Consider the following 24195-nt stretch of genomic DNA (forward strand, 5'->3'; position numbering starts at 1 on the left):
CATGAATTCAGCAAAGTCACAGGATACAAAATCAATGTACAGAAATCAGTTGCATTCTTATACACTAATAATAAAGCAACAGAAAGACAAATAAAGAAACTGATCCCATTCACAATTGCATCAAGAAGCATAAAATACCTAGGAATAAACCTAACCAAAGATGTAAAAGATCTGTATGCTGAAAACTATAGAAAGCTGATGAAGGAAATTGAGGAAGATATAAAGAAATGGAAAAACATTCCATGCTCATGGGTTGGAAGAATAAATATTGTTAAAATGTCAATACTACCCAAAGCTATCTACACATTCAATGCAATCCCAATCAACACTGCACCAGCATTCTTCTCGAAGCTAGAACAAGCAATCCTAAAATTTGCATGGAACCACAAAAGACCCCGAATAGCCAAAGTAATATTGACAAAGAAAACCAAAGCAGGAGGCATCACAATCCCAGACTTTAGCCTCTACTACAAAGTTGTAATCATCAAGACAGCATGGTATTGGCCCAAAAACAGACACATAGACCAATGGAATAGAATAGAAACCCCAGAATTAGATCCACAAAAGTATGACCAACTAATCTTTGACAAAGCAGGAAAGTATCCAATGGAAAAAAGACATTCTCTTCAACAAATGGTGCTGGGAGAACTGGACAGCAACAGACAGAAGAATTAAACTAGACCACTTTCTTACACTATTCACAAAAATAAATTCAAAATGGATGAAGGACCTGAATGTGAGACAGGAAACCATCAAAACCCTAGAGGAGAAAGCAGGAAAACACCTCTCTGACCTCAGCCGCAACAATTTCTTACTTGACACATCCCCAAAGGCAAGGGAATTAAAAGCAAAAGTGAACTATTGGGACCTCATGAAGGTAAAAAGCTTCTGCACTGCAAAGGAAACAATCAACAAAACTAAAAAGCAACCAACGGAATGGGAAAAGATATTTGCTAATGACATATCAGACAAAGGGCTAATATCCAAAATCTGTAACGAACTCACCAAACTCCACCCCTGAAAAACAAATAATCCAGTGAAGAAATGGGCAGAAGACATAAATAGACACTTCTCTAAAGAAGACATCCAGATGGCCAACAGACACCTGAAAAGATGTTCAACATCGCTCCTCATCAGGGAAATACAAATCAAAACCACACTCAGATACCACCTCATGCCAGTCAGAGTGGCTAAAATGAACAAATCAGGAGACTATAGATACTGGCGAAGACGTGGAGAAACAGGAACCCTCTTCCACTGTTGGTGGGAATGCAAACTGGTGCAGCCACTCTGGAAAACAGTGTGGAGGTTCCTCAAAAAATTAAAAATAGATCTACCCTATGACCCAGAAATAGCACTGCTAGGAATTTACCCAAGGGATACAGGAGTACTGATGCATAGGGGCACTTGTACCCCAACGTTTATAGCAGCACTCTCAACAATAGCCAAATTATGGAAAGAGCCGAAATGTCCATCAGCTGATGAATGGATAAAGAAATTGTGGTTTATATACACAATGGAGTACTACGTGGCAATGAGAAAGAATGAAATATGGCCCTTTTGTAGCAACGTGGATGGAACTGGAGAGTGTTATGCTAAGTGAAATAAATCATACCGAGAAAGACAGATACCATGTTTTCATTCTTATGTGGATCCTGAGAAACTTAACAGAAGACCATGGGGGAGGGGAAGGGGAAAAAAAAAGGTTAGAGAGGGAGGGAGCTAAACCATAAGAGACTCTTAAAAACCAAGAACAAACTGACAGTTGATGGCGGGAGGGAGGGAGGGGAATGTGGGTGATGGGAATTGAGGAGGGCACCTGTTGGGATGAGCACTGGGTGTTGTATGGAAACCAATTTGACAATAAATTTCATATTTAAATAAATAAATAAATAATAAAATTATAAATTAAAAAACAAATCTATATTTATTTATTTATTTTACTTATATTTAAGTTAGTTAACATACAGTGTAGTCTTGGCTTCAGGAGTAAAACCCTGTCATTCATCTCTTACATATGACACCCAGTGCTCATCCCAAAAGGTGCCCTCCTTAATGCCCATCACCCATTTTCCCCACCCCCCACCCACTCCCTTCTTCAGCAGCCCTCAGTTTGTTGTCTGTATTTAAGAGTCTCTTATGGTTTGCCTCATGAATATTTTCATTTTTGGTCCCTGATCAGCCCTTTTTTAGCTGTGTGACCTGCAGAAAATACTGCATAGCTCTGGATGACCATCCCCTTATCTTTATAGTGAGGATGACAGTAATCAATCAATTTTTTTTTTAATTTACATCCAGATTAGCATATAGTGCAACAGCGATTTCAGGAGTAGATTCCTTAGTGTCCCTTACCTGCCTCTATTCAAATCTTGGTCCACTGCTTATTAGCTGTGTACTTTTAGGCAATTAACTTTACTTGTCTTTGCTTCAGAGGATCTTCTATGAGGCGTACAGCAGTTAATGAGTTGGAAGGTATCAGGGACATAGGAAGAATAGATTGTTAGCTGTGGTTAGCTCCCTTTAGTTGCCATCATAAGCTCTGTCATATCATAGTATCATCACTACCAGTTTAGGAGTCTGACACCTTAGTGTCAGTCCTGGGCCTTTACACTGATCTGCTATGCAAATCATGCCGTCTTCACTTCTAAAATGAAGATAATTCTGTATAGTCAGCTTTCTCCCAGGGTAGTTATAAGAATCATATCAGGTCATTTAAGGAAAAGTAATTTATAAAGTGTTCATTTAAATTAATGTATAAAATATAAAGTGTAATAATAAACATAATTATTAAACAGGATTATGATAAACATAATAACAATCTACATTATTATGCTTTCCCCCTCCTAACAGACTAAATTTTTTATCAAGCTAATCCTATTATTTATAACTGTTGGTATACTAAGTAATTTCTTGTATATAATATGTGCTCAATAAATGTCCTTACGAAGAATGTAATTGCAATAGTCCAAACTTTGAAATAATATAAAATACTTGGATATTACTTGGTTTTCATGAGAAATGCTACAGACTATTTAGAATATAGTATCAATAACCTATTTTATTTATTTTGACAAAGGTAACCTAGATAATCTTTACTGTTAAAAATTTCACCAAGCTGTAAGTACTATAGCTATATAGTGTATAGACATATACATCATATCACTATAGTGATAGTTTACAACCTTAACATACATTTATCTTTATGTGTATATAAGTTTTATAAGGCCAAGAATTCAGTCAGTAGATATTATCAGTAATAAACTTGTAAAAGAAGGTATAAACACTTGTACAATTGATTCCTATATATTGTTTTTCTTTGGAGATCTGCTTTACAAATGAGAACTATTTTAAAGACAAAAATTGAATATGAAAAAGGCTTCCATTCAGCTGGGTCTGTTTCTCTCTCATATTCTCAACACACATTGACTCACTGTCTCTGATGGAGCTAGAGCTTTGCCATTACCTGCCCTGAAGGAAGCCCACTAAATAGCATCCATAAAGAGAAAAGCATTAAATGATTGATACCCTATGAATAGAAGAAAATGACTCTATCATTGATGAAAACGAATTTTTATGGGCTTTGTCTTTGTATTAACAAACAACATTTTGTATTTGCTAAGCAGAAAGCCATTCACAGTAATTATTTAGATAAGTTTAGCACAGATAAGCCTATAGTATAGAATGACTTGAAGTTCTTTTTTATTTTTTATTTTTATTTTTTGACATTTTTATTTATTGTTGAGAGACAGAGAGAGAGTGCAAGCAGGGGAGGAGCAGAGAGAGAGGGAGACACAGAGTCCGAAGCAGGCTCCAGGCTCTGAGCTGCCAGCACAGAGCTCAACGCTGATCCCGAACTCACAAACCATAAGATCGTGACTTGAGCTGAAATCAGACACTTAACTGAGCCTCCCAGATGCCCCTGAAGTTCTATTTAAAATAAGATACCTAAATTATGAAGTGAGGCTGCTTCTACATGATGAGCCTTTGAGAGCAGTCCGTCCAGTTGCTCCTTGTCCTGATTGTCCCCTAGAGGGCTCAGCACAGTTCTGAACAGTCTCACACCTGGGGAGACATGGAAGTGTGGGTGGATGCAGAGGCGGGTGATGGTAACTAAAAGTCTGTGTTGTAAGCTGACGTGACTAGCCTTCAAGGTTGGAGAGTTGACAGTGTAATGGTGTGCCGATTTCTCTGTGTAGTCACAGAGAAATCTCCTTCAGATATGTCATGGTTAGGAATCCTCCAGGGTAACCTGGGAGTGTCACAGTGTGTTGAGTCTGTCATGAGGGTGGTGTCTGCCCAAACAAGCCCCTGTTCTACACCCACATCTGTGGGGACCACATGACATCTGAGGCCAGAGCCAGGCCGCTCTCAGAAGGACATGTCAGAGGGGCCAACTCTGCTAGAAGCAAGTCAGGAGAAACTAAACTTGGGAGGTTTCTCCCTTCCCCCAGTCAGTCCTTACCAGGACTTGGAATAGTTGCAGAGTCTCAGAGAAAGTTTTCCTTTTCAGGGACACAGTCTCACTTTCTCAGGGTCAAAAATTGTTTTTCTGACTCTGGTCAGGGTAGTGTCTCTCTTACAGGTGGTTGAAGCTCACCTTGGGGTATTATTTTGCTTTTAGCGTATGACACACCTTGCTATGGTTTTGCTCTGGTTGCTATGTGTCATGGTGAGGTGTCTGCTGTCCTTATTTGCCCTAATTTCTTTGTTTGTGTAAGCGAGCTGTGCCATTCAAGAGAACTTATGCTTCCTCTGTAATACACAGTTTTGATCTTGGAATTCTTATTCCTTGTATAATTTAAAGCAGTGTCCTTTAACCTGAGTTGCACATTTATCTAGTTTAAGTGAGGTCTGTTTTGTTTGAAGCTAGACTAAGCTTAGTATTTGCCTGTTTGTGGTAATAATTAAACCTAGGCTTCATGATTTTTGAGGACAATATTTCTTGGTCTTATTTTACTGATTCTTTTATTTTAGCAGTGTCAACCTCCGCTCTTGTGATCACTGTCTTCCCAGATTCCTTTTAATTGCCATTTACTGTGAATCCTTTTGTCTGAATTTCACACGTTTTCAACTGGAATTTCAATTTGGGACATTTTGTGGATCTTAGGAAAACAATTTTCCATCCATTTCATTTACTTTTATCCCTTTCTATTCTCAGTACACTATTCAAATCGTGTAGTATTTCTCCTTGTGAAATCAAAGATTGAACCATTAAAACCTTGTTTACCTATGAACATTGTCTCTTCTGTTGAGCTGATCTACATTATATATGGTGACCATTACTAGAATTCCTTTTTAACACCTTTTAAAGTATGTTGTTACCTTGTTGCCTTTGTTGATTTTTAGTGATCTGACTCTGTTTGCAGATTATTAAATTATTCATGTGAATAGTTACTATGATGTTTATTGATAAAGTGGGGTTTTTTTAATTTTTTAAATGTTAATTTTTGAGAAAGAGAGAGAGAGAGAGAGAGAGAGAGAGAGAGAGAGAGAGAACACAAGCGGGGGAGGGGCAGAGAGAGAGGGAGAAACAGAATCCAAAGCGGGCTCCAGGCTCTGAGCTGTCAGCACAGAGCCCGACTTGGGGCTTGAACCCACAAACCATGAGATCATGACCTCAGCCAAAGTTGGACTCTTAACTGCTGAGCCACCCAGGTGCCCTGATAAAGTGTTTTTTTAATCAACTTTTCATCTCTATTTGAGTTTAAAAACTAGAGAACTAGACAAACAACTGCCTAGCTGTTTTTACTGATATGAAATCAGTAAATGCTCAGCCTACCCTGAGCCATGTTCTTCCTCCCAGAGCTCTTCTAAAAATTAGTGTAAGTGAAAACTCAGTCGCCAACTCTGACCCCTTGCTTATCTTGGATATTGGCACTTCTTTTTGTTTCTAAGTTTCCGTGTTCCTTGAAGATGGTTCCCACAGTTGAGGTTTGTGGTTATTGACATCCTAGAGTTGATGTACCTGTGTGTTTAGAAATGTACATATTTCTGATTAAAAATGTTACACCAAAGACTTCTCAATTTCAGTTAAAAAAAAAAAAAGGGATCATTGTTTTGTTTAAATGACATTAAATTGTATTGAAATGATAGTTGTAAATGGTTTGTTATGGAGAAGATACTATTTTGAAAATTTTCTAGAATAACTTTTTTATAAATCCAGGGTCTTTGAAGAATAATAAATATCATTTTATATAAAGCATTTTAGTATATCAAATACTTTCGTATCCCTTATGCTCTAACATAAATGTTGCTATACTCGTATACAAGACAAAATGGATTCTATTATTTTAGGTGATATAATCAAGATCATTAGTCTTGTACGGGACAAAACTGAGACTTGAACCCAAATCTCTATACTCATATTCTTTGTTCTCTCTGCTATCCCACCCTGCTACTCTGAATAGACAGTTTATACCTAGAAAAAAAAAATGTGAAATGGTGTATTGCATGTTTCTAAAAATATGTATATTGTTGACTTGTATACTGCAGATGAGACGCATAGGAGGCTTCGTTAATCAAGTGAAGAAAAGTGTTTATCAGATTGCAGGTTTTTTCTGCAGTAATTGAGCTGCAGGCCCAGAACTTACCGTGTAATTTTTATCTCTTTATTCTGTGGCATAGAGTAAGATCTTTATTGTTAATTGGGGGATGAGAAAGCCAAGCTGTTCATGTCAACAAGTTAAAGCAGTAAAACACTATAGCTGTAATGATTGCAAAGCTCCACCAGCTGTGATGGAACTCAAAGGAGGAAGTGCTACTTTCCTACAATACGGGCCAAACCAGAAAGCCTCCTTAGAAGGAGTGCTTAGAAGTGCTTCCTGTCACTCATGCCAAGTCCTAATAGCTGAGCAGGTGTTTTGTCAGGGTAAGCTTGAGGTGTATCATAGATACTTGTGTAAATGGTCGAGTGTGTTTTTCTACAGTAGTAATCCTCACCGTGTGGTTGTGGGACCAACAGCATCAGCACTACTTTGGAACTTGTCAAAAATGCCAGCTAAGAGGACCCACCCTAGACCTATTGAATCAGAAACTTTGGAGGTGTGGTTAACAATTTGTGTTTTAACAAGCTTATGGTTCTGATTCATGTTAAGGTTTGAAAATTTCTGTGCTAGAGTCACACTGAGAGATAAAGACCAAAAGATAAAGATTTAAGATTGGCCTGGGAGGAGTAGTGCTGACAAGCATGCAAATGCATTCAGGTTTGTATTCAGAAGATGACTTACAGCCAGTGTCAGAATGATCCTTAAAGATAGAGACCAGTCATAACTGAGACTAAGGTATCCAGTTTTCTTTCCAGACTGTGCTATGCACTCAATTCTTTTTTTTTTTAATTTTTTTTAACGTTTATTTATTTTTGAGACAGAGAGAGACAGAGCATGAATGGAGGAGGGGCAGAGAGAGAGGGAGACACAGAATCTGAAGCAGGCTCCAGGCTCTGAGCTGTCAGCACAGAGCCCGATACGGGGCTCAAACTCACGGACCGCGAGATCGTGACCTGAGCCGAAGTCAGACGCTTAACCGACTGAGCCACCCAGGCGCCCCTTCAGTCTGTTTCCCTAATTCAAATGTATAACAAGAGCTTTACCCACAATTTCATTAAGTGTATTTTTTGAATTAGATTTTTAAGTTTATTTATTTATTTTGAGATAGAGAAAGAAAGAGCACGAGCAGGGGAGGGGCAGAGAGAGAGGATCCCAAGTAGGCTCCTTGCTGTCAGTGTGGAGCCCAGCGTGGGGCTCAAACCCGTGAACTATGAGGTAAATCATGACCTGAGCTGCAGTCAAGAGTCAGACGCTTAACCGAATGAGCCACCCGAAGACACCCCTTTGAATTAGGAATTTTAATGTTATCATTTGTATCACTGTTTTCATGATTTTTCTACTTTTTATTAGAAATTTAGATTTTTTGTTATGTCTCTCCTATTGTAAATGAGTGTAATTAATATTTTATACATAAATGTTTTAGTGTAAATTCTTTATAGTGACTTTGTTGAGTAAAACTGTGTGAACATTTCTAAGACCTTTAATTACCCAGTTGTGTATAGAAATGGATATGTTACAATAACTCAGAGAAAACTTAATTTTTCTAAGATATCCTGTCTTGTATTGGAAAAATTAGATTAGCTTCTAGAGCCTCTAGAAAATAGTCAGTTTCTAGTAATATACTAGCTACTGTTTTAAAGATAGCTAGTGTGTGTGTGCCAAACACTGTATGTAAGTATCTGCATGTGTGCCTTGTATATATGAATATATGTACCTCATCTCACAGTAACACCATTGGGTATGTATGATCCCCATTTTAGATATGAAAAAGTTAAAGTTCAAGACATTGGAGTAATTTGATTAAGACAAAATAGGAAATAAGTGACAGAGCTAGAATTAAAACCAAGCCAGTGTGACTTCAAACCAGGCTTTTCCCCCTGCTTTGTTCTTTGTATTTTCTGTCAAGTTCTGGCAGGATTTTCATTACCAATAAAAGTGCGGGATCTGTGCCTTGAACATAAAATTTATAACCACTGCTAGAAACATGGTGGTTCTTTCTTTAAGTTGCCATTCCCAGTGACCCTGTGCCTCAAAAAAGGAAATGATACAAGATTTATGGGTTTGCCAAGAGAATTAGACTTCTGGTTTACAAAGGAAGTTTATTCTCATATTTCGTACCACCCTTGTATGAATTCATCTTTAATGTTATTTACTGTACTATTCACTTTCAAACAAATAAATTGCTCCTCAATGTTGTGTATATTGGGATAAAAGAATTAGACAAACTGTATTCTGGGAATTTAAAAACAGCACACACAATTATAAATATCAGTGTTCCACTTCAGCGGTTTTTTTATCAGTTTCTTGGTCTGATTTGGGTAGGAAGCTAGAAGAAAGGGATTTGAACACAGGAGATAAATCTTGTCAAATAAAAAACTGGAAAATAAAGTATAAGCCTGAAATTTCTTATTCCTAAACTTGGCTTAATTCTTCAGCTTAGAGAAATTTCTTGGGACTTGTGTTTTTAAATTTTTCTTAAAGTAAATCTGATTTTTGGTGGAGAGAAAGAGTGCCCATTCACTCTTTAAATGAGTAAGAAGGTAGGCAGGATATTTTGCTATTTTTAAAAATTCATAATAAAGATAATTAACATTGTCTTGTCACTAACTTGGATTTAGTGCCCATGTGCTGGTGTAGGTGTCTACAGCAGGGAGCATGGGTGGTGCTTAAGCTTGTGAAGTTAGCCCTAGAAGTCACTGGGGCATAGTAGCCCCTTTCAAATCCAATTAATCAATCAATTGATCAAAAAGCATTTACTAATGACAGGATGTGGTTTATTGTTTATCCTGAAAATGAGAATTCTCACATAGCTTCGTGGAACTTTCTGCAGTAACAAAAGTGTTCTTTATGATGCTGTCCAGTATGGTAGTCACTTGCCACACTGAAAATACTAGAAATGTGGCTCAGACAATTTAGGAATTGCATTTTAAAATTTATTTTATTTTATTTAAATTTGATTAGCTACAAGGGTCAGTGGCTTTATAGGCACAGGTGTAGAAAGTGGGTCTAAATGTTCTGTTATCACCAGACCTTTGTGCAGTTAAAGTCCTTCCATTGCAGCTTGTCACACTGCCCAACACCTGATAGCTGTGAACAGGAAGTATAATCTCCTACAGTCCCACCTAAATTTCATGCTTCTTTTTTTTAAGTTTATTTATTTATTTTTGAGAGAGAGAGCATGAGCTGGAGAAGGGCAGAGAGAGAGGGAGACAGAATCCCAGACAGGCTCCTTGTTGTCAGCACCGAGCCAGCCAGAAGCAGGGCTTGAACTCATGAACTGGGAGATCATGACCTGAGGCAAAACCAATATCGGAAGCTCAACTGGCTGAGGCACCCTGGGGCCCCATTTCATGCTTTCTTGTCAGCCTGATCTAATCCTGTGGGCTAGGCTAACCAGCTCCTGTCGATACGGGTCACATCCCTTTCTCGTGCTTTGATTCCTCCAGGAATAATGGCAACACCTTTCTTGCCATTGTCAAAGTGGTGAGTCCCACTCTTCTTCCAGAGAGGTAGCTTCGTATCTTGGAAAAACAATAGACTAGCTTTAAAGCCAGTTTGTTTGTATTTCAGCCCTGGAATGGACCAGTGGTATAGAAATGATTGTTACTTAGCCTCCTCTGAAGATTGGGGTAGTCGTATTTACCCTGTACAGTGAAGACTGAGAGACCTGAGGACTAAGTAAGAATTTAGGCTAGCGTTATAAGACCCAGCAGAATCTAAGCAGCGAGTATCGATAGCAAATAAGGCATTATGCAAATAAACATGTGAGCAGGTAACGGAAAAGTAATATTTGCTGCTAGTGGCCTGTAATTCTCATTAATCTTTAGGAAGAGAAAGAAAACAGGCCTTGGAAATGACACTAAATAACCCTAGTCTTGGCTGCACAGTAGACAGTGACTAATGTGAAGTGACTGAAGATGAGACTCAGAGCCACAGAAGCAGCAGCAGCACTGACAGCCTCACCCACTGAGCCCTTATGGGTGTGAAGTTCATTCATTTCATTCTCACAAGAAATCTGTGGAGTACCTTTAGCTCCTGTTAATACTCTCATTTCATAGAAGCGGAGTCACAGATTGAATTTGTCCACAGTCACACAGCTAGTAAGTGGCAAAGCCAGGATTTAAATCTAAGATGTCTTAGATCCAAAACCTGTATCTTCCTTTCAAATCACTCTGTGCCATGCAGTGGACTTGCATGGGCCTGGATCCTTCCCCTTAGAGCTTTCATTTTTCCAAGCCCTTATTTTAAATTTGTACAGTTCCCAGAATCCCACTTTAAAGCTCATGGAACTCAGTTATATTAGGTCTGATTATCTATGTAAAAGGCACATTCACTTCTTTATATATACATCTGATAAACAGGAATAAAAAATATTTTTCCATTAGTTTAGAAAACATCTGTTGGGTTCCATGCAGATGTTAGGTACTGTTTGGCACTAAAAAAACAAAGATAAAAATGAAACAGCTGAGATATTCTAGTAGTTGAGGGTTTCATTGTAGAGACAGACACAAGCAAACCAGTGTGAAAAACACTCTCAGAGCACAGAGAAAAGAACAGCTTCTCCTGTGAGAAGGATTGACATTCATTCAAAAAACATTGTTTTGTTTTTGTTATTGTTGAACCAGCCCATCAAGACTTCTCACAGAGACAGCATTTTAGAAGGGTCTTAATTAATATGGAGAAGTCTGTCCTCTGCCTCCGTGCAGAAGCCAGTGTTCCCTCTATTGTAGCACGAAGAGTGTTTTACTGCACTTACCGTTTCCTGGTGTATGGCCCTACATACACCCTTAAGCCCTCTTAACTCCTCATGTTATGACCCGGCCTCTCCTCCAGGTGGTGGAAGAAAGACTGTACAGTGGCCAGGTTTGGGCCTGGGGTGGGTGAGGCTTAGAGTTGAGACTAAACTGTAAACAAAATTGATTGGTTTATCCCAAGCATGTCTTCAGTGAAAAGAAAAATTAAACCTACATTATGTTTTTCTGGCAACTATAGTTCCTAGTCCAACCTTGTTCGCTAGCTAGCCATTAAAATAAGGAAGGAAAGAAGAGGAAATTCTGTTTGTCTTTGTTTTCTTTGGGTCACTGCATTAATCCCATTAATCCACTTTGCTCCCACCACAGATTTGCATGAATTCTTCCTACATGGTAAACAAGCAAATTGATATTATTTTATGGTTTGGAATAGAGAGTTTGCTTTTTAAGGGAATCGTGTGTCAATCACAATCATCCTTATCAGCCTGTTCAGTGCAAAGCACAGTTTTTATGTAATCGGGTGCTAGAGGCAAAAAATCTGAGAACACATAACTAGTGGGAAAATAAAAAGAAACATTGCTCACAAACCTCAGACTTCCTGAAAAGTTGTTTACAGGGTATTTCACACTTTGTCAGTGTTGATATTGATAGAACTGTGAACCTTTGAAATTATAGAAAATGAAAAGATTTTTCATTTTTTTTTCCTTCTCTGGTCCCAATGACATTTAAAAACAAAAGTATTGTTTCCTGTTTACTTGAGTTCTATATAGAACAATCTCCGGTGAGGAGAAGTGGAAATGGTTCTTAACGTAAAACATATGTGTTTGAGCAGCCATTTCTATTTTCAGAAAACATTTTGACAAATTGTCATTTTTATTATACATAACAGTATTCTCTATTAAAAAGAAAAAAACATTTACACCAGAAACCTTAGTACTTGGACTCCACTGAAGACTGTTACTTTCTAGTTGTTGTGTATTTCATTTGTGTGTGTAACTCTCCCATATTTTAGCCTATTCTGCCACTATTTCAGGGATGCTCTGAGAGTTTATTGGAAAGTATATGCATATTCTTCGAATTCCTTAAACAGAAAAATCAGTAGGAGCCCAGTGTCATGATAATGTTCACTGGTGTCGTTCATTGTATATGTGATTTATCAAGTGAGGTTTAACACTTAGGTTTGTTTTTATTTTCAGTTTGATATTTAGAAATACTAGTTAAATATAGTACAATATTAATCTCAATACATACATACTCTGTAAACCTTTTTTAGTTGTCACATAACATTTGTGGCAGACACATCAAGAGGTGATTGTAAGGTCTACAGCAGCTAATATTGGATTGCAGTATAAAACAAAATTGGGGGCACCTGGTGGCTCAGTCGATTCAGTGCAGGACTCTATTTTGGCTCAGGTCATGATCCCAGGGTCATGGAATCAAGCCCCAAGTCGGGCTTCATGCTAAGCGTAGATCCTGCTTAGGATTCTCTCTCTCCCTCTGCTCCTCTCCCCCACTTGCTCACGTGCTCTCTCTCCCTTTCTCTCTCTCTCTCTCTCTCTCTCTCTCTCTCTCTCTCAAATTTAAAAAGAAAATTAAAAAACAAGTCAAGAGGTCATACTACCTAGAGAAATAATGATGGAATCATAGATATAGATACTGAAAAGTTCTAACTTCTTCCTACTAGTAAAGGAAATTGAACGTGTAAATTTTTTTTGCAGAGACTCAGTGATGTGGCAATGAGACATATTTGCTCACCACATTGAAATTAAATTGTGGTCATTGCCACTGGGCAGCCTCTGGGAGCCTCTGTGCCTCTCTTTGCACTTTTGCCCTCATTGACCCACAACGGCCCTTACCTGGCTCCCTCTCCTGGGAAGCCTTCCCTAACCCCAGTGGGCTTACTTAGTATCCTGTCTGAGTTGGCATGTCCTAACTCAGGAACACCCTTTTCCTTTGCAGTAAAACCATCCACTCAGCCTTCTTTCTTATCTCTGACTGGATTCCCAGCTCCCTAGCCTACTACCTGACACATGAAATGTATTCAGTAAAAAGAGTGAAATGAACCAAATGGACCTAGATAAGAGTTTTAAGGTCTTTCCTATATCAACTAGCCTTCCAAATATATTTTACAAGGTATGTTATTATTTGAATTAATTTCCCAGACCCTCAGAGTAACATCTGTAACTAAAATTTCAGACCTCCCATTTTATGGTAAATCATTTTAAACCTTATTCAGATTCCCTAATTCAGAAATTATCATCCTATGGATCTAGTTAGATTATGCTTACCTGTATAGTTATTTTTGCAAGGTAAAGGGTACTTGTGAGTATGTGAGAAATTTGAACAAGATTTCAAGTATGTTTACCTTAGAGAATCAATTATTTTCAAATCTTAGTACTATTTGTAAAGAAGCAAGTGATATGCTAAGTAAAAAATTAGTCATGTCTGCTCATAGATGCAGAAAACAGATTGGTGGTTTCCGGAGGCAGGGTGGTAGGGGCAGGAAAGATGAATGAAGGGGGTCAAAAGGCACAAATTTCCAGTTATAAAACAAGTCTTGGAGATGTAATGTACATCATGGTGACTATAGTTAATAATATTGTACATTTGAACGTTGCTAAGAGAGTTGACTTTAAAAGTTCTCATCACAAGAAAAACAATTTTGTAACTATATATGGTGAGGGATGTTAACTAGACTTACTGTGATGATCATTTCACAGTATATACAAATCCTGACTCATTTTGTACACCTAAAACAATATAACACGATATATCAATTATACCCCAATAATGAAAAATAGTTGTATCTATTTCAGAAGACTTTCCAAAACTTTCTCTTTTCTAAGGACTATGGTTTTAATTTGTAATTTGAAGTAATGAACTAAATTTCCTTACAAATCCTTTCTCTCCTAGACTTAATTCAGTTTGACTAACTTGAATCAAGAAGAATTTTACTAAATGTGTACAGTCAACATTTTTGTTTTATGTATTATTAAATAAACATTTGTGTCATCATTAGTATAAATGCTCCCCCTATTTTCTTGCAGAAGATACAGGACTGGATGAGCTGGCCACGTGCTGTAATAGCATGGCCTGAGTTCTTGTCTCTCTCAGAGCCCCGCAGCTGGGCCAAAGAACCTTTATTTCTGCCTTGGGTTTTCCTTCTTTTAAGCAAAGCTAACAATGTTTGAAATACATATGTAAGTGCTTTTTGAAAATATAAAATTACTCAGCCACATTTCAAAATAGAGTTGTTTTTTTTTTTTTTTTTTGCTAAATGTTTAGTGATTCGTTTAATTATAAAAGAAGTCCAGATTTATAGTTACCAGGTGAATCTTTTTTAATGATTTTAAATGATTTTAAAAAGTTCTTGAAACTTTTAAAAATCTGCCTGTTTAGTAGGACACTGCATATTATCATCTCCATCCCTGGGAATCTTGAAGATCTGACTTTGGGTCAACCACCAAGGTAGAGGGCTGAGTGAGTAAGCAGAAATGCTGTGATATTGCAAAATGATACACAATTAAGAACAATACCACTTTTTCCAACTGCATCACTTTAATGTTTATTTTTGTTAATTGCATATCAGCAAACTCCATTTGAAACTAAAAGAGTTCTATTTTTTATTGCTAAAAAGGATTCCTATCAAGTCAACCTTACTACGAATCACAAAATTTCAAAGTTAATTTTTTTATCAAGAATATGTTTTGAGGGGCTTTAGTCAGTAAAGTATCCAACTCTTGATTTTGGCTCAGGTCATGATCTCACGGTTCATGGGATCAAGCTCCGTGGCAGATTCTGTGCTGACAGCATGGAGTCTGCTTGGGATTCTCTCTCTCTCTGTGTCTGTCTCTCTGCCTTTCTCTCTCTGTTCCTTCCCCCATGCACTTGCACATACATGTGCACTCTCTCTCTCAGAATAAACTTTTAAAAAAAGAATATGTTTTGAATATTTTTATGTAGAACTGAATGTTAAATATTAAAATTAGGATAAGGGAACTATTAGCATTAAAGAGGCCTATGTTCCTATTAGGTAAATATTAAAATATGGAGTGTTAAACTAATAGCTAATAAAAATACTAGCTTTATAATAGTGATTAGCAAGGAATTTGAAACCTTTAAGAGGCCCTTAAATAAGGGCCTCTTCTATTTATGTGCCCATAAATAAGAAGGAAATGGAATAAAGTAAGCAAAAACACCAAGAATGTAATGCTTGAGATCATGGGTATATTTGTACAGTTATCTAATGTAGTTGTATTGAGGGCAAGCCAAATACATTAATTGTTTTTATTCATTTTGATGTAATAATCCTGCATCTTGCATGAGTTTATTCACTTTGTCAACAAGAGATCAGAAAAATGGGTCCTTTTAGGGTTTGCATTGTGTGTGTGAATTATGCCACCTTGTAGATAAATTACTCATAATTAACCATGTGGTCCTACCCAGGAGACAAGGAATATCTAATGCTATAGAAATCAGTGAATTAACCTTCTTTTGAAATAGTGCTTATATTAAGTAAGGAAGATATCCTTTTTTGGATTTGAGCTACATAGAAAAAATAGAACGTTGAACTCATTAAAATAGCTTTGAAAATTGTAGTGATTATTGGTACCAGAGAAGAAAGGCTAAAGTAAGCTTTCACTTAGTTGGAGTGGTTTGCTGTTTTTAATTCAGTTTAACCTTAACGGCCTTAAAGAAGACTGAATTGAGCAGAACATAGTTCTAATATTGGTAATGTTTTGTTTTTTATTTTTTATATTTATTTTTTTTTTCATTTTTTTAACGTTTATTTATTTTTGAGACAGAGAGAGACAGAGCATGAACGGGGGAGGGGCAGAGAGAGAGGGAGACACAGAATTGGAAGGAGGCTCCAGGCTCTGAGCCATCAGCCCAGAGCCCGATGCGGGGCTCGAACTCGCGAACCGCGAGATCGTGACCTGAGCTGAAGTCGGATGCTTAACCAACTGAGCCACCCAGGTGCCCCAGGTAATGTTTTGTTTTTTAGAGAGAGAGTACACATGAGCTGGGGAGAGGGACAGAAGGAGAAAGAGAGAATCTTAAGCAGGCTTCACACTCAGCACAGAGCCCTACGCAGGGCTTGATCCCATGGCCCTGGGATCATGACCTGAACCGAAATCGAGAATTGAACACTGAACCAACTGAACTACTCAGGCGCCCCTAATATTGGTAATGTTTACCTGTAAACTGAAAGGTTCTAAATAGAAAAACTTTATCTAGCACGTTCTTCTTCTTAACTTAGTTATTAAAATGATATTACTTTATCATAATTTTTTAAATTAACTTGAAAGAAAAAGCTGGAAGTTTGTGACATCTTTCATCCATCTGGGTGTGTGAAGCATATTTGCATTTGTACCCAGACAGTGCAAGACACTGTACCCCACCCCCACCCTCTGATTTTCTTACAGCCTCTTCTTACTGTCTCTGTCTCTGTTCCTCCCTTCCTCCTGTCTCTTTTTGCATGTATGTGTCTAGCTCTGTCTCTGTCTCTCCATCTCTCACAATTTCTTAACTTCTGAGTTACCATACCTATAGCCTATAGGCTTAAAACCTCACTATTACAAATTTATTTTTGGATAGAGTTTGTGGGAATATACTAGACCCCTAAACCTTAGCAAGCACCAGTGTCTTCTGTATTGCTTTAGGGATTGTTTTTCACTCAGCAGAATTCCTTGGAGATTTATCCATGTTGTCATGTGTATCAGTGGTTCCTTCCTTTTTATTGCTGAATAGTACTGTGGTATGGATGGATTTAACAGTTTGCTTAACCATTCATACCCATTGATGATATTTAGGTTTCCAGTCAGGGCTATTATGAATACAGCTGCTACAGACATGCCTACATAGGTTTTTATATAAACATAAGTTTGCATCTCTCTGCAATAAATGCCCAAGAGTGCACTGGGTTGTATGGTAATTGCAAGTTTAGCGTTTTTAAAAATTGCCAACCTTTCTCTGATTGGCTACATAATATAGCTTTACATTCCCAGCAGCAATGTTTGAGCAATTCAGTTTCTCTATATTCTCATCTGCTTTCAATGGTGTCACTATGTTTTGTCTTAACCATTTTGATAGTATAGAGGTACTATATAAGTCTGGTTTTAATGTGTGTTTTCTTAATAGCTAATGACATTTAACATCTTTTGAGGTGCTAATTTGCCATTCTTATATCTTCGGTGAATTGTCTATTAGTGACAGCTGTCCGTGTTTTATTTGATTGTTCATTTTTTCACTGTGAAGTTTTCAGATTTCTTTATATATTCTAGGTCATAGTCCTTCTTTGGATATGTGATTTGCAAATATTTTACCTCTGTAGGTTCTCTCTTTGTCCTCTTAAAAAGGTCTTGCTCAAAGCAAAAGATTTTAGCTTTGATGAAGTTCAGTTTTGTAATTTTTTTTTCTTTTTATGGGTAAAATTTTTTTTTTATCTCAAGTCTAAGTACACTTTGCCTAGCCTGGGTACTGAAGATTTTCTCCTATGTTTTTCTAAAAGTGTTATGGCTTTATTGTTTACATTTATGTTCATGATCCATTTTGAGTTAAATTTTATATAAAGTTTGAGAGTTAGTTTGAAGCTCATACTTTTTTTGACTATGAATATCCAGAGTCTGCTTCTTTTATTGTATTGCTTTGGCACTTTTGTGAAAAATCAGTTGGGCAGATCTGTATATGTATCTGTATACTTACATATAGTATAGCGTGGAGTATACTTAATAGGTTCTCTATAATGTTTTATTGATCTATGTCTATTCCTCCAACAATATCATAGAGTAGTGATTATTGTAACTATATAGTAAGTCTTGAAAGTAAAGAGAGTAATTCCTCCCACTCTATTCTTCTTTTTCAAAATTGTTTTAGATGTCCTAGTTCCTTTGCCTTTCCATATAAATTTTTTTCCAACTTTGTTAAGGTGTATGGGTAATAAAAATTGTATATATTTAAGGTGTATACATGGTGATTTGATATACATTTTTAAATAACTACCACAATCAAACTAATTATATATCTTTTATCACACTCGGATGGCTACCAAATTATTGCTCTTAAGGGGAAATATGAGCAGTGATCTTCTATTCTGCCACCTTGCTAATGTCCTATATAAATTTGAGAGTAAGCTAATGTACATCTGCAAAAAATCTTGCTGGAATTTCAATAGGAATTGTTTTAAACCTATGTATCCTTTTGGGGAGAATTGGCATCTTTATGATAGTGAGTCTTTCGAGCCACTAAATATGGTATGTCTCTATAAGATCCTTGATTTATTTTAGCAGTGTTTTATAGCTTCACACAAGTAATATATATGTTTATTAGATTTACATGAAATGTTTTTTGTCATTATTTGCATTTTTAAATGAATTATATTTTCAATTTTGGTGTCCACGTGCTCATTGATAGTATATAGAAATACATTTTTTATATGCTGTAATCTTGCTGAACACACTTATTCCAGAGTTTTTCTGTCGATTGCTCTCTTGTAATTTTCTACACAAGCAATCATGTCATTTGCAAATAGGGAATGATTTAATTCTTCCTTTTTGTTCTGTATGTCATTCCCCTACCCCTGTCTTGCCTCATTGCACTGACAAGAACTTCCAGCTCTCTGAATAAAAGTGGTGAGAGCAGGCGAGCCAGTGGCCCACTGCTGCACAGGAAAGTCAGCTGGTCCCTCTGGAAACTGTGTTCCAGGTATCCTGCATGGGAGGCACACAGTGGAGTGCCATGGAAGGGTGAGGACCCCACTGGCGTGGGCTGCATGCAAGCCTGCCCTCCAGAACTGCCTGGACTTGCAGGTTCCCTAACATGGCCCCCTTCTCCAACACACCCTACTACTCTGCAGGAGCGGCAGTCTGCAGGTTGGCTCAGAATTCATACGCTAGGGTGAGAGTTGCCAGGTTGTGGTAGTAGTCATAGCCATGTAGCCAAACTGCATCCATTATCACCTGCCATGCCATCTTCTCTTCTGGGCCCTTCCAGTGTCCCAAGGCATAGGTAGAGAGGTGGAGGTAGATGATGGGCTCAGTGAGCAGCAAGGGGACAAATGTCAAGTGGGTCCTGGAGTCCCCAGGCCTTGGCCATCTGGGGGCCTGGGGGCACTTGAATTCTATGGGCGTAAGAGGATCTGCAACATTAACCCAGCACAGCAGAAGTCAGTGGTGTATAAATTTTGCTCCTTCTTTACCTTTGGTAAAGGTGACCTCATATGCCCTTGGGAGTCTCCTTCCCTCAATTTATAAAATGTAAATAATTGTCATGACCTCTTTTTTTTCCATTTCCCTTATTCTTTGTGGAAAATGCTGTGAAAAGTATTCAATGGCCTATGTGTGAAGAAAGAACATAGGCCCCTTTTTAACAACAAAAAAAATAAAAGAAAAAATAGAATGAATATTCTTGCCTTGTTTCCCTTCTTAGATGGAAAGCATTCACTCCATCACTATTAATTATAATGCTAGCTGAGGGAGTACTCTATTTCTAGTTTTCTGACTTTTTGGTTATAAATCAGTGTTCAATGTTGTAAAATAGTTTTTCTGCTTCTACTGAAGAAATATAAGACTTTTTTTCATTTTTAATGTGGTTGAGGTGATTTTCAAATATCAAATGAGACTTGAATCCCTGGAGTTAACCCCTTTGTCATGTTGTATGATCCTTACATTTACTTCTGAATTCTATTTACTACTATTTCATTAAGGATTTTTCATCTGTATTCCTGAGGTATGTTGGTCTGTGGTTTTTCTTTTTCCTTTTCCTCCTTTTCCTCTCCCTCCTCCTCTTCCTCATCCTTCTCCTTCTGTACTTTTTCTGGTTTTCTTATTAGAGTAGTACTATTTTTATAAGGTGAATTGGGCAATGTTTCCTCCTCTTCTGTGGTGTCTTCATAGTCTGTAGTGATATCCTCTGTTTCATTCTTGATTTTGGTGATTGTATCTTCTCTGTTCTTTCCTTTTGAAAAGATAGTATAAAATTGGTGTTAATTCTTCTTTGTACATTTGGTAAAATTCTCCAGTGGAACTGTCTGGACCTGGAGTTATCTTTCTGGGACTTTTTAATTTACATATTTATATATGTAATAAAAGATATATACATATCTTTATTATTTATAGGTCTGTTCAAATCATCTGTTTCATTTTGGTTGAGTTATGGTAGTTTGTGCTTTCGAGGAATTGGTCCATTTCATTTAAGTTATTGATAATTTCATATATATAGCAGTTAATAGTAATCTCATACTAGCTTTGTGATGTCTTCATAGTCTGTAGTGATATCCTCTGTTTCATTCTTGATTTTGGTGATTATATCTTCTCTGTTCTTTCCTTTGTCAGTTAATTTTATTAATCATATCAAAAAGTCAACTCTTCATTGCATTTTTTTCTATTCTTAATTTCATCTATTTCTGTTCTTTATTATTTATTTCCTTCTATCCACTCTGGGTTTATTTTGTCTTTTTTTTTTTTTTTCATATAGGTTTTTGAAGTCAGAGCTTAGCTTACTGATTTGAGATTTTTCCTCTTCTCTAATGTAAGCTTTAAGTGCTATAAAAATTTCCTCTCAGTATTGCTTTAGGTGTTTCATACAAAATTTGGTATATTAAAGTTACATTTTCACTCAGTTAAATGTTTTATTTTATTATTTTTTAAAATTTTCCTTGGCACTTCCTCTTTGACCCATGGATGACTTAGAAGTGTGTTGTTTTTATTACTGTTTGTTATTTTATTTCTTTATTTCTTAGTTCTCTTTTCTTTCTGTTGATTTTTAGTTTACTGTGTTTCAGTTCTTTTAAATTCATTCAGTTTTGTCTTATGGCCTATAATATGGTTTTTCTTGGAATATGTTTTATGGGCTCAGTAAAAGAATGTGTATTTTCTCTGTTGTTGGGTGGAATGCTCTATAAATGTCTATCAGATCCTGTTGATTGATGGTATTTTTTACTCTTTGGTATCTTTACAGACATTCTGTCCAGTTGTTTTATCAGATGTTGAGAGAGAGCTGTGTGGTCTGTATTTCTAATTGTGGATTTGTCATTTTTCCTTTCAGTTTTATCAGTTTTTACTTTATGTATTTTGAATCTACATTGTTTGGTGCATATTAAGATGGCTGTGTCTTCTTGGCAGACTTACCTTTTTATTATTATGTAATGTTCCTCTGGTCTCATAATTTTCTTTGCTCTAAAACTGACTTCATCTGATACCCTGCTATATTTTCATATTTTTCTTAATGTTTATGTGATGTATTTTCCCCATCCTTTAACCTGTATCTTTATATTTGAAGTGAATTTTTTGTAGACAGCATATAGATGGATCATAATTTTTAATCCAGTTTGCTAATCCTTGTCTTTTACCTAGTTTATTTAGATCATTTATACTTAGTGTAAATTTTGATATGTTAAGACATAGGTCTACCTTTTTACTTTTTGTATTCTTCATGTTGTTCTCTTTATTTTCATTTCTGTTTTTTTTTTTTTTTCTGGCTTCATATGGGTTATCTAAACAATTTTTAGAATTTTCTTTTGATCTATATATAATTTTTTTGTATGTATCTTTCTTACAGCTATTTTATTGATTGCTCTAGGCATTATATTTTATACATATAACTTACCACAGTCTACTGGGTCAACATTTTGCCAGTTTTTATGAAGTATATAATAAACCTTATCTCTTATATCCTTTTAACTCTTCTTAATTAGAATATAATTTTTTAAAAAATATTGGTTTTGCATGCGTTTAGAACTATATCAGACATTGTTATAATTTTTGCTTCAACTATAAATACAATTTTGAAAACCCTGCAGGAGTAGGAAAGCCTATTGTACTTACCTGTATCTTTCCATTTTTATTTCTTCCTTCCCACAGATCTTGAGGTTCTGTTCATTGTTTTTTAAGTCTGGTTTTGTTATTGTTATTGTTGTCCACATTGTTTAACTTCTATTTTTATCTTCAAGTTCACTGATTTCTTTGTTTCCTCCATTCTGCCATTGAACCCATTGAGTTTTTATATTCACTATTTTATTAATTGGTTCTAAAATTTCCATTCTAAAAATACCTATTTTTTGCTGAGACTTTCTGTCTTTTCATTTGTCTCATGTGTGTTCATAATTGCTTACTGAAGCGTGTTTATAATGGCTGCTTTAGAATCTTTGTCAGATAATTCTAAAACTGTTTTGGTGTCATTTCAGCATTGCCATGTATTATGTTTTTTTCTTTTGAGATTTTTTTCCTTGTTTTTAGTATAAGAAACCATCTAAACCATCTAAAGTTGGTAACCTGTACATCGAGGTATTATGATATGAGAATCTGGATCTTATTTAAACCTGTTTTAGGGGAATTTGTCTGACACTGCTCTGAGAAGAAAAGTGGAGGGAGCTGGAGGTGGGGGGCTTATTACTGCCAAGTGGAGGTAAAAGTCTAAATTCTCTTCTTGATCCCCATTGATACTTGAAGGGTGAAGAACTCATTGTTACTGCTGAGCAGATGTGAGTTCCGGCTTCCTGCTAGACCTCAGCTGACATAACCCTTGCTGGGAGGGCCAGGGGTGCTGCTTCCCACATGGTTTCCACTGATAACACTGGAAGAAAGTGTGAGGATAGAGGGTAGCTACAGTACCACTGGGTGGAGCTGAAAGTCCTGACACTCTGCTGGGCCTACTCTGACTGTACACCAGAGGGGCAGGGAAGGGTACTTGTTACTGATGTCAGGTGGGAGTGGAAGTCCAGACCCCCAGGTGGTCTCCACTGTCATTGTGTGTGTGTGTGTGTGTGTGTGTGTGTTGCAGGGGCGGGGATTGATCAGGGAAGGCTATTATAAGCCTGCAGGGATGGAAGTCCCAACACTCTATCCTGCCTTCTCTCACACTACCCCAACTGGGCTTTAAAGACTTTTTATTACAGCCTGATGAGGGTGCGAGTCAGGGCTCCCCACTCATCCTTTTCTCATGTGTGTGGTAGTGAGTCACAGGTCTTCTGTGATGTTTGCCTAGAATAGAACAGTCATTTTCTAAAAGTTTTGTGTCTCACCAGCCTGCCCCTTCCCTGACCTTTGGTTGGAGAGAGTAAGCTTTTGTAGGGGCTTTTTTATCTGTACGCATCATTGTATTAGGTTGCCACCTTCTTCAGTTTGAAGTCTGGGATATAAGAGACAAACAGAAAACCCAGAAGCTCACCAGTATGTTGTTCCTTAGGTCCCAAGGTCTCTAGGGCCTAGCTGGCATGCCTTCTTCCCACCTCTCAGTATCTTCTTATGTTTAGTTGATCTCTAATGTCAGGCATTTTAGTTGTGCTTAATGGGATAAATTAGAGAAAAAGATGTCTGCTCCTAAATGGAGTGGAAGTGGAAGTCCTAAATTTTCCTTGATGTGTAGCAGCATTACCTCTTTTGAGGAATGAGTGTGGAAGAGTCTTCTCAAATCTGGTATTTGAATGGAACCAGGAAAATTTTGTCTTTTATGTTCCCAGACTCCTTTTCTACTTAAACATGAGGCATTTCTGTGACTGTGCTCCATTTGATAGTGGAGGTGGAAGCTTCTTTGGGACTTGATGCCATGTTCTTTGAAAGATTAGAGCCACCAAAATGTCTAAAGGTTTTATTTATAAATAACGTTTCTTTTAATGTCTGGGCAATTCTTTGAGCCTGTTGATAGTCTTTGCTTACTCCCTTAATTTCTTCATGAAGCATCCTAAGGCCATCACCTACTAGACTAGGAGATCTGAGGAAACTTTAACCCAGGTACTGACATGGTCTTCTTCCATTCCCCTTATCCCAACACAGGACTTACACTGGAAAAGTAGAATTCATTCCACTGACATTCACTCTTCAGTGTGTGAGGGTGGGTTTCACTTTTGTTTGTTTGTTTGTTTGTTTGTTTGTTTGTTTTATTGAAGTATAGCCAACATACAA

At 37.0% G+C, this 24195-nt stretch overlaps 1 protein-coding gene across 5 annotated transcripts in view; it reads left to right on the forward strand.

Annotated features, from left to right (window-relative positions):
* The window catches only part of SPIDR (scaffold protein involved in DNA repair), a 487708-nt gene that overhangs the window by 324512 nt on the left and 139001 nt on the right, over positions 1–24195 (forward strand). The gene's annotated exons all lie outside the window — the stretch shown is intronic.

The sequence above is a fragment of the Panthera tigris genome, chromosome F2 (assembly GCF_018350195.1).
Source record: "Panthera tigris isolate Pti1 chromosome F2, P.tigris_Pti1_mat1.1, whole genome shotgun sequence".
Taxonomy (NCBI): domain Eukaryota; kingdom Metazoa; phylum Chordata; class Mammalia; order Carnivora; family Felidae; genus Panthera; species Panthera tigris.